The following is a 15968-nucleotide window of genomic DNA, read 5'->3' on the forward strand; positions in this document are numbered from 1 at the left end:
CTCCAGGCCGACTCGGGGGCCAACACACACCAGGGGAAGGGGGCCGAAGGGGGGCAGATGAGGATCACGGGGTAGAGATGTGCTTTTTCCTAAAAGGGAGGGCAGGGGGCTTTCTGGAGACCACACGGTGGCATCGGGGCGAGTGAGGTGACATCCCCCAAGGCTCTCCGGGTGGGCGAAGCCTCATGGATGCTTTTTTTTTTTTCCACGATGACTTGCAGTTGGCAGATGGTAAATTCCCGGATGTGGCCACGAGGGGGCAAGATGGCGGCTTCGTCTCCGCCCTGTCCGGCCACATCACCACAACGCACCGAGTCCGGAAAACTAGTGACCCGGAAGGGAAAAGAATTGCCGTACAAAATGGCTCAGGGGCCGCAGCCTTCCCTTACTCCCTGGGGGACGACATTTTCTAATAGCTAATCCCGCGCCCTTCGGCCTCCGAGGCCAGTCGTACCGTCCTTGGCACCAGGTCTATGGCGACTCCAAGGGGGGCGGGGGGACCCCAGACGAGGGAAGTTCTTGCCGCCCGAGGATAAAATGGCGGCTCCACAGCGGATCCGGGCTAGGTAACAGATTTCCCCCTTCGCCCACCGCCACGGCTCCTCTTTTCCCCCCGCCCCTTCGAAGCGGTGGGCCGCTAAGGGGAGAGTCTCCCCAGGGTCTGGTGCCCGGACCTTTGCTTTCAGATCTTAATCGAGTCGTCGCCGCCGCCCGCGGGGTAGTAGCCCGCTGGTAAATTAAATCAGTGTGCTGCCTCCCAAAATGACTGCCCAATTCGCTGGGGGGCCGTAGGGCGGGACTATTAAGAACAGCGCTTGGCACATAGTAAGCGCTTAACACGTACCGACATTATTACCTTCCTCTTAGTTTGGCACCTGGGCAGCATTAGCCTTGGCTTGGCCTGGAGCTAACGCCAGCGGTTTCTTGACTTGTAGAAACACCCGAATCAGAAGGTTACTGTCCGTGGCTTCAAGAAAACATGCCTCTTTTCTTAGAAAATCATCTCCGACTTAGAATTGAAATGAGCTCCCAGGGTGGGCATCGCGTCTAACCTAACAGGGCTTGATGCAGTCCCGTTGGGCCCCATGGATCATCAATAAAATGTCCATAAAGATCACAAGTGTGTAGATGGTCTATTTTCCTCATCCCAAGAACTCATGCAAGATATTTTTCTAAGCACTTCTTTCATTTGCAGGGACTCGATTTTCGGGTTTGAAAAACGAACACATTACTAAAGCCTCCATATTCTAAGAGATCGAGGTTGGGGGAAAGTAAAAAAAACAAAAAACACTTCCCCCGAATGACAGCTTAGAAATTTTTAAAAAAAAAGTCTGTTGTGGAGGATTGTTTCACATAAACAGTGAGTTCTTGATTTCGCTTTTATCTAAAAAGCAGGAATAGTGCATGTCATGAGAGATTCTGAAGTTGACAAAAATCTTTAGATAACTTAAAACATTTCCTGGCCATGTTTCCTTGCCATTCTTCTACTGTTGATGCATTTGATGGGGACAAACACCAGTAAACTGAAGGATTATAATATTTTTCATTTATATTAATACTATTACTGGTGTACAGCCCAACTCTATATTAATAATAATGGCATTTTGTTAAGCTCTTACTATGTGCGAAGCACTGTTCTAAGCGCTGGGGGGAGATGGTGATCGGGTTGTCCCACGTGGGGCTCACGGTCTTAATCCCCATTTTGCAGATGAGGTAACTGAGGCACAGAGAAGTGATTTGCCCAGAGTCATACAGCTGACAAGTGGTGGAGCGAAGATTAGAATCCATGACCTCTGACTCCAAAGCCCGTGCTCTTTCCACTGAGCCACGCTGCTTTATTTGTTGGCTTCATAGGCTCTGGGCTCCTAGCCCATCAGTGGGCTGGGATTGTCTCTATCTGTTGCCGAAGTGTACATTCCAAGTGCTTAGTTCAGTGCTCTGCACATAGTAAGCGCTCAATAAATACTATTGAAAGAATGAATGAAAGCCTATGATAATAAAATAGACACATGTTCATTAATAACAATGCAATGTATGTATGTGGAACTTTTCTTCCTAAAAATTCAATTTGCTTTGCAATACACTCTCTCAATCTGTAGGACCTTCAGTCTGGATTATCAAAACAGTTTTTAGGATTTGTTTTAAATTTGAGGCAACAACCACACAACGTTGCAACCTGACTATTGCAGCAGTCTCTTTAGACCTTTAGAAGCTCTTTAGACCACCTCTTTTTTTCCTTGTGATTTTAAAAATGTATCAATAATATCGAGAATTGTTCTCATCTCTGGTGCTTTCCACATTTCTGCAAATAGCTTCATGATTATTTCTAGTTAGAATTTCAGGAAGGTAGGTTAAGATTCTTCAGAGCCATCCTAAAATCTCTGGGTGTCCTGAGAAGACAACAAGCCAGTGGCTTGTAGATATTTTCTTGCTGTTAATTACGTTTTGAATGAACACACAACATAGTCCCGGCCTTCAGGGGGCTTACATTCCAAGGTAGCACAACACATTCAAAAATAGTACATAGATCATTACAGTTTTGCTTACCAGACAGATATCTTACTGGCCATAAAGGGAATAAGAGATTCTCTTAGGGTTGCCAAATCCATTAAGATGAGGAATGGGCCCAGTGGGAGAGGTGAAGCTATTAGCTTTCCACAGTTAGCTTGTTCTGTTGTTTGGAGCCACATGGGGGCTGAAAGTGGAACCAATGCCTCAATTTCATTTTTTGTCTTCTGCTGGCCAACCGTGGTTCCTTCCCCGACCTGGTCCTCACCCCCACCCGGCTCTGTAGCCCAGCAGTGGCTGGAGAAGGGACATACCTCATCTCCAGCCTGGCCAGGCAGACTGGAAGTTGATCTAGACATGTAACAGGTATCTGGGCTTGGGATCCGCTACACAGTTCACAGAGCCAAGTCCTCAGTCCAGAGCCAGGGCCGCTGCCCTTTGCCATCATCCAAACGGTAGTGTGGTCCAGGCTCAACTAGTCCATTCTGAGCTGGGCCCTGCAGCTGCTTCGCTTGGCTCGTATTGGTGGAAGCAGAAAACATCAGAGACAGCAGAGCAGCAGAGAGTGAGTACCTTCTCCTTTTTTTAATGGCATTTGTTAAGCACTTACTATTTGCTAGGCACTGTACTGAGTGCTGGGGTAGGTACAAGGTGATTAGGTTGGACACAGTCCCTGTTCCACTTAATAACAATAATAGTACTTGAGTGCTTTCTATGTGCCAGGCACTGTTCTAAGCACTGGGGTAGATTCTAGTTAGGTTGGACACAGTCCCTGTCCCACAGAGGGCTCACACTCTTAATCCCCATTTTAAAGATGAGGTAACTGAAGCCCAGAGAAGTGAAGTGACTTGCCCAAGGTCACACAGCAGACTTGTGGCAGAGCTGGGATTAGAACCCATGACCTCCTGACTCCCAGGACCGTGCTCTACCCACTAAGCCACACTGCTTCTCTGATAAGACTCACCGTCTTACTCTCCCTTTTACAGATGAGGTAACAGACACAGAGAGGTTAAGTGACTTGCCCAAGGTCATGCAACAGACAAGTGGCGGAGCCTGGATTGGAACCCAGATCCTTTGACTCCCGGGTCCGTGCTCTTTTCACTAGGCCACACATGCTTTCTTCCCAGTTTACCTCACTACCGTCTTCCTTTGTTCTTCTCTTCCCTTCTTTCCCTTTACTCTCTCCCTACTTCCCTGTTACCTTTTCCCCTTCTCTCTAGGTCACTTTCGGCTCTGGCCCATTCCACCTAAGGTGCCTAGGCAGTCCGATAGGTGTTTTGAGGGAAAGGCAGAAGTGTGTCTCATCCCTGGCCTGACCAAGCAGTCTAGCAGGTGGTCCAGGGGCAAGATGGAAGTTCCTCTTGCCCACAGCCCAGCCCCAGAGTCTGGCCAGAGCTCTGGCGATGAGCAGGGGGATTCCTCTCACCCCTACCAGGCTATGGAACCAGGTCAGATGCTCTCTTCCCTTCAATCCAACCCCCAAGCCCAGCTGACACTTCTCTGAGTTCCAGGATTCATTGTGGGGATTCCTTGTGTCCTCTGCACTCCACTGTTGCCAGGTCTTTTCTGCACCTCCACAGACTCTAGGGCCAGATGGGGGATAGCCAAGGACTTTTTGAGGCATCCCCCTTCCCCCTTCCCCCCCACCCCCCCCCCGCCACCTGGAAGATGGGGGGGGTGGGGAGGGGGATGGGCTCAAAACCACTATCCACGAACACCACAGCCTCTCAAAGCCCCACTCCCTCAAAGCTCCACCCCTCGTTCACCACTGCCTTCAAAATGAAAGTCCTCACCCCTGGACTCCCTCCATAGTTCCTGCTTTTTTCCCCTTCAGTCTCTGGCTCAGGGGAAAAGGGGCTTTGCTAAGAACTTCAAAAGCGGAGCAGCAAGGCCCTTGCCAGAAGACATCTCAAAGGAAGAGGATCTCAAAAGATCCTGCAAGCACCTCTCCCACTTTTTTCCCCAACATACCTCAACCATTTATTCCCTTCTAGTTGCTGTAACCATGCCCCATCCTCTAGTGCCTGTGATTGAAGGGAGTGAGGGTTTTTCTCTTCCCTGTGCAGGCTCACTTCCATCTAAGCAAGCATCCTGGTCTAAAGACCTCGTCTCCTAGGCTACTATATCAACCTCTTCGCTGATCTCCCCGCCTCCAGCCTCTCTCCTCATCAGCCTGTCCTACACTCTGCTGCCTGGATCACCTTCCTAAAAGGCGACTCAGAATGCATCACTCTCCTCCTCAAAAACCTCCAGTGACTACCCATTTCACGCTTCAAACAGAAACTCCTGACCACTGCATGCAAGGCTCTCCACCAGCTGTTTCCTTACTCTTTTGCTCTCTTCCCTTGCTACACTCCAACTAATGAAAATAATAATAATAACTGTGGTATTTGTTAAGCATCTGCTATGTGCCAGGCACTGTACTAAGCACTGGTGTAGATATAAGGTAATCGGTTGGACACAGTCCTTATCCCACATAGGGCTCGCGGTCTTTATCCCCCTTTAACCTCATCTGTAACTGAGGAGTTAAGTGCCTTGCCCAAGGTCACACAGCAAAGAAGTGGCAGAGCCCGGATTAGAACCCAGGTCCTTCTGGCTCCCAGGCCTGTGCTCTACCCACTAGGCCATTCTGCTTTCCAGCAGTGTGCTTCCAGCTCACTCTTTGCTCCTTCCAAGATAACTTCCTACCCCTACATCACTCTCAAACTCTCCCAATTCAGACCCATTATGCATGCCCTTCTCCCTGAATGAAATTCCACCCCCGCACTCCCCAGTAAATCTTCCAAACTGCGTAGTTCCCCAGTTTCAAGGCCCCTTTTTTTATGGTATTTGTTATGCGCTTACTATATGCCAGGCATTGTGCTAAGCACTGGAGTAGATACAAGCTAATCAGATTGGACACAGTCCCTGTCCCATGTGGGGCTCACAGTTCTTAGTCCCCATTTTACAGATGAGGAAAATGAGGTACAGAGAAGTTAAGTGACTTGCCCAAGATCACAGAGCAGACCAATGGTGGAGCTGGAAATAGAACACAGGTCCTTCTGGCTCCTACCTCTTCCGGGAGGCATTCCCTGACTAATCCCCATCTCCCTGTTCACTTAGATAATCTCCCACCCCCACAGCTCTTATAGTAATAATAATCATTATAGTATTTGTTAAGTGCTTACTATGTGCCAAGCATTGTTCTAAGCACTGGGGTAAATACAAGGTAATCAGATTGTCCTACGTGGGGCTCACAGTCTCAATCCCCATTTTACAGATGAAGAAAATGAAGCACAGAGAAGTGAAGTGACTTGCCCAAGGTCACACAGCAGACAAGTGGTGCGCTGCGGTTAGAGAAGCAGCGTGGCTCAGTGGAAAGAGTAAGGGCTTGGGAGTCAGAGGTCATGAGTTCGAATCCCGGCTCTGCCACTTGTCAGCTGTGTGACTGTGGGCAAGTCACTTAACTTCTCTGTGCCTCAGTTACCTCATCTGTAAAATGGGGATTAAGACTGTGAGCCTCACGTGGGACAACCTGATTACCCTGTATCTACCCCAGCGCTTAGAACAGTGCTCGGCACATAGTAAGCGCTTAACAAATACCAACATTATTAGAACCCAAGTCTTTCTGACTCCCAGGCCTGTGCTCTAACCACTATGCAATGCAGTTTCTCTGTAGTGAGCAGGAGTAATGGCAAGAGGAAGTGGTTCTGTGGGAATTTCTGGGTTTGGGGCTGCAAGCAGAACAGTTTGCAAGCCTTCCATGTGCTGGCTGGGGAAGATGCACTGTCATACAGCATTTCTTAACAACTGTCTTTCAGTTGAGAGAACATTTCTTCTCTGGTAGATTGGATATTTTGAAAGATAAAACTGAAGATGAATTTCCTTTGGGGGTGTTCTGTGTTACAAGCAGTATTTTTTCTTGCTTTCCTCATGCCCAAATTTCACTGATAGTTCATTAATGCGGCTATGTGGCCAGAAGGCATTACCTAAACATAAACATTCTCTCACCTCCTTGGCAGCGATGGTTACTTCGCTGAAGCTGAGAGATGGTAGTTCTAATCGACTCCATTTCAGTCTATTCAACTCCAGCGTCTATAGAAACAGGCCAGAAGTTAAACTCATGATCATCATCATCATCATCATTATCGTCAATTCTATTTATTGAGCACTATGTGCAGAACACTGTACTAAGCGCTTGGGGGACAGAGTTGGCAGACACGTTCCCTGCTTACAACAAGCTGATTTATTAAAATAATAACAATGATCTATTTTCACATTTATGGAAAATCAGTCTGAAGAGCTGAAAAGAAGGGTCTCTGGGATGCTCACGAGTAATGACAGACAAGGCTGGAACTCAACTGAGGAGAATTGGGAAAGGTTTGTTTGAGAAGTGAAAAGAGTCAGAAATTTGTGATTTTGTGCCTTTGACATGATCTTTAGGTTCAACAAAACATTATCACTTCATCAGATTTATCTGACTGACACTGAGAAATAGGCTAAGCCTACGAACTATATTCTGCATTGACACAGTTGAGAAATGCATCACACGTGGTGCCCAGGCACAGGAAGCAGAAGGACTGCTGGAGAATAAGTGATGGATGTTTGGAGAGAGGATGTCTCTCTAGCTACTCTCCCTAGATTAAGTCAAGGAGGACAGAGCCCCCAGTATCTGGTCAGACCTCAGGCTCTCTGAGACAAACAAGTACTGTATGCCTCAAGTTCTTCGGATGTTCTTCCCAGTTGTGTAGAAAGGGCAACAGAGGCCCAGAGAGAGGATGTGCCCTGACCGAAGTCACATGGCAAATTGGCAATAGAGCTCAAGTCCAGGGCTTTAATGCTCCTTTTTTCCCAGCTTATCATCAAACACATCTGGGAGATCTGGGGCCCCTCTGAGGTCCTGCTTACTCAAGTCCTACTAAGAACAAAACACAAGAGTCCTCCTGACTTCTAGGCCCTCCATTATTTTCCAGGATCCATTTGGCATATGACTACATTTCAGGGGCAGGCTTATTTTATATTTGCTCCACCTTCTTTCAATCCCCTCGACCAATGTCCACAAAACATCTAAGCCGGTCCATTTTGCTCTCTCCCTGTCTGCTTCTTTCCCCCCAGAATATGTCTTCCTTTTCCTGCTCCTTTTCCTCACACTCCACCCTGATTCTGGACGCCCTCCTCTCCCCGCCTCCCCCCTCCCCCAATCTCTGACAGCATTTTCCATCTCTGAAGACGCCTCAGTGAATGAGATGAGGAAAGTACCTCTCTGCCACCCCTTCCCATCCCCCTCAGGGTCCTTGAACAGCACCAGATTATCCTGGTTCTGTTCCAGTCCTCTTGGTCCTGGTTGTTCGGTGCTACTGACTCACCAGTCAGCCCCCACAGGTTCTTCCGCCTACTGCATTGTGCTGGGTGAGTCATATAGTATGTTATTTTTGGACTAAATCTCTGCCTGTGGCCTGTGGGGTATTTTTCAGGGTCCTGTTCTTATTCCAAATACAAAACCCCCAAACTGATCCCAAATTCTACTTTCTCTTCTGAGAGGGAAAGGAGCCTCATCGCAGAGACCCACTAGCAGCATATTGCGGTTCTCCAGCTATATTTGCCCCAGATCACTAGCAGACATCACTAAATTTCACCCCTTGCTTCCCAAGGAAAATCAGAACATTTCTCCTGTTTTGACATCAAGAGAAGCTGAGGTGCAGAGCAGGATGTAACAGGAAATGGCCAAGGCTATACAGTCAGGCTTGAGAATTCAAGAATACTGGTTTCCCCCTTCTCTGCTGTTCCCCAAGGTATGCCTCACCCAGAGGCATTGTTCTGACTGAGTTGTTGGATAATGAAGACAAAGGAGAAGAGGAAGTTGAGTGTCAGCTCTTTCGCTTCCCTAAGGATGTCCTTGATGAGGTTCCAAGAGTCAGTCTTCTGGGGCTGGTTTTGGCTCTCCAAAGCCCCTTTCTCCAGGGCTCTTCTGCTTCCCTGCTGTAATCATGGCGCTCCCTCTGAGGGGATGGCAGCATTTGAGCTCCTCGCTGATGCTGCACTTTGGCATTTACCCTGACCCCAGAAGGGTGTTCAGACACCTCATACCTGAATTGAGGCTCAACCTACCTGAGTCATGCCGTCGGTTAAGAAATCCACCTCCGGTCACAGGGAATCAGCTGGTCTGGAATGTAAAATGCCTCTGATGATTCTGTTTATTCCATTTGCAGAGGCAGGAGGTATCGACTCTCAGCCGGGAAGACTGGTTCCTGGTTCCGACCCTTCACCAGCCCAGCAGAGTTGTGGGATATGAGACCCGGCTGGAAGAGGGCTTCCAGAGTGAAAGATCTCCAGGTCACTGGAGGACTCCCCTCTGTCGCCTAGGCAGGAGCTTGCCTATGGATATTCTGCCTCTTGACTCAGCCCACTCAGACACCAAATGAATCTCAAGGACCTGTCTTGGAGGGGATGGTGCGATCCAGACTTGGCATCTTTACGTAGTTTTGGGGGTAGCTGGATGATCAAGGAGGCAGAAAGCCTGAATTTTGTTCCTGGCTCCGCCATTGCCTTATTATGTCTTCGTACAAATCTTCTCAACCCCGTGCCTCAATTTCCTCATCTATCGAATCATCCCACCAGCCCCCTTCTACTTCCTATTGACACAGTGAAGACCAATGAAGTAAGGGTTTCCTAGAAAGTTGCTATTTAAGTAATTACTATCGACATGGTTGGGGTGGCCTTTGGGAAAGCACGGGCCTGGGTGAGAAAGTGTCCGTCCATGGGACCTAGACTTGAGAGCATAAAGTGGGTGACTGAGGGCTAACAATGTCCCTTCCCATTGTTGCTGGTAAGCACCCACATTCAAATACCTGGGGCTTTCCTCCCTGTTTTGGGTCATCCAGCTTAACCCACCCACTTTCCTCCTGCTGGGAACTAGAGAGTAGGGTATAATTATGCCCATCATCACTGCCACAACTGGAGAGCTATGCTGTAAAAATAAACCAAACCCAAAACAAACTTCTTGGTCTTTAAATCTTTCTTCTCACTTGAGTAGCAGCAGTAATAGAAGTAGCAAGGCCCAGTGGATAAATCATGGGCCTGGGAGTCAGAAGGACCCAGGTTCTAATGCTGCCTCCGCCATGTGTCTGCTGTGTGACCTTGGGCAAGTCACTTCACTTCTCTGGGCCTCAGTTACCTCATCTGTAAAATGGGGATTAAGACTGCGAGCCCAGGTGGGATGTTGACTGTGTCTAACCTGATTAGTTGGTATCTACCCCAGTGCTTAGAACAGTGCCTGGTAAGCTCTTAACAAATACTATAAAAAAACCCGAGTCCAGATCTACAGTGGGCAGGGACACTGATTCTAGTTTAAAATTTGAACATTACTCAGCACATGTTAGAGCTTAATAACTATTAATAATAATAGTTGTGGTATTTGTTAAGTACTTACTATGCTCCAAGTACTTTGTAAGTGCTGGGCAGACACAGTCCCTCTCCCACATGGGGTTCACAATCTAAGGGGGAGGGAGAAACGGTATTGCATCCCCATTTTATAGATGAGGAAAGACTTGCCCATGGACCCACAGCAGACAAGTGGTGGGCCCAGGATTAGAACTGACGTTCTCTGACTCCCAGGTCTGCAGTCTTTCCACTTTGCCACACTGCTTCTCTATTATTTGACTAAATGGAGTAGAGGGTGGGCAAGAAGCCTGGGACCATGTGACACCCGACCCATCTCCCCATCACGACTCTGGGGGCCGGGGGGGGGGGGGGGGGGAGGAGGAGAGCCCTTCAGGAGCAGAAGGTGGGCAGGAAATATGAGGACCGTGGAGGAGGGTCTAAGCAGCCACATAGGGGGTGGTTCTGATTAGAACAGGGAGGAGCCCGTGGAGTGGGCTTATCCCATTCCAATCTCTACTATCCAAACAGGAAGAGATAAGTTAAATTTTATTTTGAATGGACTTCTGAATAGTTGAATTTTACCTCTCTAGCTTGAAGTTGGAGTTGCATTTTACCTGTCTATTCTTCCTTCTATGTCTGTTCTACCTTCTTTACATTGTGAGCCCAAGTAAATTAGTTACTTTAATTTATGGGACCCCTTCTTCTGAACCCTCGCATAAGCATTCATTCATTCAATCACATTTATTGAGTGCTTACTGTGTGCAGAGCACTGTACTAAGTGCTTGGAAAGTACAATTCGGCAACAGAGTCTATTGTGCGGGATGTGGCTAGAACTTGGAATGAGTCTGTAGGTGTAGGAGCAGAGAAGAAGGGATGGAGTCTTGAAATTTTATAGAGAGGGCAAGGGAGGATAATGGTGCTGCTTACAATGAAGGGAGAGTTATGAGTTATGAGTCTAAGAGGAAGAAGCATTCCGTTTTGACGTGTTTAAGGTGGTCATTTGGGATGTTCACTGAAGATGTCTGAATACAGAAGACATGGGACTGGAGAGAAGGTGAGAGGTCAGGGCTGGAGACTGGATTTGGGAAACAACAGCTGAGAAATGGTAATTGAACTGAGTGAGTATAGAGTGAATAGAGCAGAGGACCCAGATCTGAGCTCTGAGGGTGTTTGATAGCAAACAGGTGAAGGAAGAAAGGAGAGACAGCAGAAGTATGATCACAGAAGTAGGAGAAGCAGCAATTGGGTATGGAGTAGTTTAATCTCAAAATCGGAAGAAGTTTCAAGGAGGAGAGGCTGGCTGAAGGTATCAGAGACATCGGAGAATGTCCGAGGCAGAGGTTCAGACTATTAAGGGCCCAGATATTCATTGCACATTTTAGACACCATTCACAGCAAAACAAACTGAGTCCTTGTCCTTAAGGAGCTTAAATCTGCAAACAGGTAAGGATTTGATCTCTCAGAAAAGGGGAGATTTTGCCCATTTCCTCAGCTTTTTCTCTCTGACCAATTCGAGATTCTGGTTGAGGTCTGTCCCTCATCCTGGAAATTACTGTCCTTTTCCTTTTTCCTGCCCCTTCTTCCTTTCCTTTCTGGCATCGCACACAGTAAGCACTCAATAAATATGACTGAATGAATGAATGGGGATATGTTTAATTCAAATAAATCTCTTTAAGGTAGATACTGGTTTCAATTTTATGTAAAATACCAAGCATATCAGGTGCTCAGCAAATGTTAGATAACAATAAACACATCATCCACCAGGTATTGCTACATATCCTCAAATTACAGGTGGGGAAATGGAGGCAAGGGGAATGGAATTACAGGTCACCAGGTTACTCCGCAACTAAGGTGTGGATTTAGAAATAGGACTCGAGAGGAGTAGCCCACTATGTTGACTGTTGAGCCAGGAATAATAATAATGTTGGTATTTGTTAAGCACTTACTATGTGCAGAGCACTGTTCTAAGCGCTGGGGGAAATACAGGGTAATCAGGTTGTCCCACATGAGGCTCACAGTCTTAATCCCCATTTTACAGATGAGGTAACTGAGGCACAGAGAAGTGAAGTGACTTGCCCACAGTCACACAGCTGACAAGTGGCAGAGCCGGGAATCGAACCCATGACCTCTGACTCCCAAGCCTGTGCTCTTTCCACTGAACCACGCTCCTGGAGAGAAGGAGGGAGCTCAAAGGAGAAGACGCTGGTTGGAACCAAAAGAGAAGAGGAGACTCTTCCTTACCTGCCTCATGGATGCCCACAACAAAGAAGCAGGTCACGTAGTCAGTATCTGGATGGGGGTACAGGTGGGGTGCCAACCCCTATCCTAGGCATCCTGATGTGGGCAGGGTGGCTGGTCTTTCATTCAGCAAGAATCTCAGATTGTTAAGAAAGAAAAGGCTGAGGAACTGGGCAATGCCAGGACTAGAATGATGATATCCCAAATCCCAATTTAATATCCTTTTCCTCTGGCCTAGAACTTCCTTTAGACCAGTTGGGAAGCACACATGAGCACACCAGTACTAGCCACTCTCTCCCCAGAAGCCCTTGGGAGCAAGGTGATAAAGGTACTCATGATGCTCATCAACTGATCAACCAATCATTTTGAATGAGTGCTTACTGTGTGCAGCACACTGTACTAAGCGCTTGGTAGAGTACAATATACCAGGGTTGGTAGACGCGTTCCCTGCCCATGATGAATTTATAGTCTAGAGGGTGAGACAGACATTGATATTCATTCATTCACTCATTCAATCATATTTATTGAGTGCTTACTGTGTGCAGAGCACTGTACCAAGCGATTGGAAAGTACAATTTGGCAACAGATAGAGACAATCCCTGCCCAACAACGGGCTCACAGTCTAGAAGTGGGGAGACAGACAACAAAACAAAACAAAGCAAGTAAAAAGGCATCAGTAGCATCAATATAAATAGAATTATAGATACATACACATCATTAATCAAATAAATAGAAAAATAAATATGTACATATATACTCAAGTGCTAGGGAGTGGGGAGGGGCGGTAGAGCAGAGGGAAGGAGTCGGGGCAATGGGGAGGGGAGGCGGAGCAGAGAAAAAGGGGGGCTTAGTCTGGGAAGGCCTCCTAGAGGAGGTGAGCTTTCAGTAGGGCTTTGAAGTGGGGGAAGTGTGCTAGTTTGGCAGATGTGAGGAGGGAGGGCATTCCAGGCCAGAGGTAGGACATGGGCCAAGGGTCAACGGCGGGACAGGCGAGAAGGAGGTTCGGTGAGAAGGTTGGCAGCAGAGGAGCAGAGTATAAACTATGCGTATGTGCATTATTATCCATCATCAGTAGTATTTACTGAGCACTTAATGTGCAGAACACTGTACTAAGTGCTTGGGAGAATACAGTATGTGCTGTGGGGCTGCAGGTGGGGTGAATAAAGAGTACAAGGGTGACACAGAAGGGAGCGGGAGAAGAGGAAATATGAGGGCTTAGTGGGGGAAGGCCTCTTGTAGATGTAGTTTTAAGAAGGCTTTGAATGTGGGGAGAGTGGCGGTCTGTCAGATATAAAGGGGGAGGGCATTCCAGGCCAGAGGCGAGACGTGGACAAGTGGTCAGCAGTGAGATGGATGAGATCGAGATACAGTGAGTAGGTTGGCATTAGAGGAACGAAGTGCACGAGCTGTATGGTGGTCAAGTCTCTGGTTTGGGGTACCAGCTTCATTTATTTCATAATGTTTGCGCAGATGCACTTTCAGTTGTGGAAATGCATATGCACCTTGCAGTCAAATTCTCAAAGATGAGTGACAGTTGATGCTGCCGATCTTCCCCCTCAGCCACTGCCCCAGATGCTACTTTCACTCATCGTTACCCGGTGGTTTCCCTTGCTGTCAAATCTACATGCAAGACAGTCATGCTGGATGGAACAGCCCATGGCAGCTGTAGCCATGGTGGCATTGGCTGCCTTTCCCCACCTCTCTCCACTTTGCTGCTGCTCCGTACCTATCTGCTGTGTGACCTTGGGCAAACCACTTCACTTCTCTGGGCCTCAGTTAACTCATCTGGAAAATGGGGATTGAGACTGTAAACCCCACATGGGACAGAGACTGTGTCCAACCCGATCTGCTTGTTTCCGCCCCAGCTCTTAGTACAGTGCCTGATACATAGTAAGCGCTTAACAAATTTTACACTTATTACAAAAGATGCGGGGAGAGTGCTTCTCTTTATGCGCACATCTACTGCGAAGTGCTGAAGATCTCCCTGTGTGTATCTGCTGCTTATTTCCCCCAACTCACTCTCTCCTTCCCTCGTTCTGTGCCTGTCCTCTATTCAGTTTCCTTTTCTGCTTCTTCCCATTCTCGGGCCACTGACTCTGTCCCATGGAAGTGTTCTTCTCTCTCCTCTCCTCCCATCCTGCTTTGAGCTCCAGAAAATATGGTCCCTGGAGGAAGGAAGGACATCAGTGCAGGCCCAGCTAAACAAACTATTTAAATGTGCACCATCAAAATGGCAAATTGGTTCTAATCCACTGAATTGCTCAACTACAGATGTTGGTTTTTGGGTTTTTCATTTTTTTTTTTAACCAGTCCCTGGAAACTGAAATAAAATCACCTCTGGGTGTGTGGGGAACGGGGACGGGGGAGGAGATCAGTTTTCTGGGACATAGTATGTGCTTAATAAATACTATTATTACGCTTATCAAAAAGATGGACATTTGAGTTATCTCTGTGCTAATGCATCATCATAAAATGTGTTGAAATTGGGTTTTTCTTCTAATGAGAGACAGAGTTGGTATTTGTTAAGCGCTTACTATGTGCCGAGCACTGTTCTAAGCACTGGGGTAGACATAGGGGAATCAGGTTGTCCCACGTGGGGCTCACAGTCTTAATCCCCATTTTACAGATGAGGGAACTGAGGCACAGAGAAGTTAAGTGACTTGCCCACAGTCACACAGCCGACAAGTGGCAGAGCTGGGATTTGAACTCATGAGCCCTGACTCCAAAGCCCGTGCTCTTTCCACTGAGCCATGCTGAATGCATTTCCTGAATCTTCTTTTCACTTCTTGACTGCATTGTCTCGGCTGATTAGAGCCGTCAGCATCCCATGGCCTCGGTTAGTACACCAATGTATGTAACACTGAATAATTAAAACCAGCTGCTGCCAAGTCATCAGGCAGGAAGGGTCTGAATGAACAGGTCAGTTGCTGGGGCCAGAATTCTATCCCTAGATAATTCAGAGTTCCTTCTCTAGCCTTGTTTTTATCCCAAATGCCTCCATTTACTAATTCTTTATACTCTCTATACTTAGATTTCAAGTTCAAGCCTAGTTCTTCACGTTTCAGCTGATACCTTTCTTTCAAAAGCTTGGCATGTGTGTCTGTATGAGATGATGGTCAGAGCCCAGGGCTGGGGCTAGGGGTAGGGCCGTAGCCAGGGCCAGGTAAATGGGGTAGCTGTCCTTAGAAGACGGTAAACTAAGTGACCACCTGGGGCCCTATCCGTCAGAGGTCATGAACCAAGGAGAGAATTCAGTGTGGCAAACTCTTTACATCATCCACAAGTTCATAAAACTGGAGAAAGAACTTGAAATTGAAGCAAAATATGTTGAATTCACTGCATGGCCTAGTAGATAGAGCATGGCCCCGGGAGTCAGAAGGACCTGGGTTCTAATCCCGGTTCCACCATTTGTCTGCTGCATGATATGAGTATATATCTATAATTCTATTTATTTATATTGATGCCTGTTTACTTGTGTTGATGCCTGTCTCCCCCCTTCTAGACTGTGAGCCCGTTGTGGGCAGGGATTATCTCTATTTGTTGCTGAATTGTACTTTCCAAGTGCTTAGTACAGTAAGCGCTCAATAAATACGATTGAATGAATTGAATGAAGGAATGAATCTGGGCAAGTCACTTCTCTTGGTCTCTGTTCCCTCATCTGTAAAATGGAGATTAAGGCTGTGAGCCCCACGTGGGACATGGACTGTGTCCAACCTGATTACCTTGTATCTACCCAGTGCTTAGTACAATGCCCGGCACATAGTAAGCACTTAACAAATACCATTAAAAAAAAAAATAGGCCCCTAAGAGGCCCCAACTGACTCTCCTACGTGGAGACCAAACCATCCTAACACCCAACTGAT

General features: G+C 47.3%; 1 long non-coding RNA gene across 1 annotated transcript; it reads left to right on the plus strand.

The window, feature by feature from the left end:
• The first annotated feature begins 293 nt into the window (after positions 1-293).
• Positions 294-1117, plus strand: LOC114806534. Its single transcript, XR_003754574.2, has 2 exons — positions 294-566; positions 936-1117. It is a non-coding gene; the product is annotated as an uncharacterized LOC114806534 (long non-coding RNA).
• The last annotated feature ends 14851 nt before the right edge of the window (positions 1118-15968 follow it).

This window comes from Ornithorhynchus anatinus, chromosome X1 (genome assembly GCF_004115215.2).
Source record: "Ornithorhynchus anatinus isolate Pmale09 chromosome X1, mOrnAna1.pri.v4, whole genome shotgun sequence".
Lineage (NCBI taxonomy): Eukaryota > Metazoa > Chordata > Mammalia > Monotremata > Ornithorhynchidae > Ornithorhynchus > Ornithorhynchus anatinus.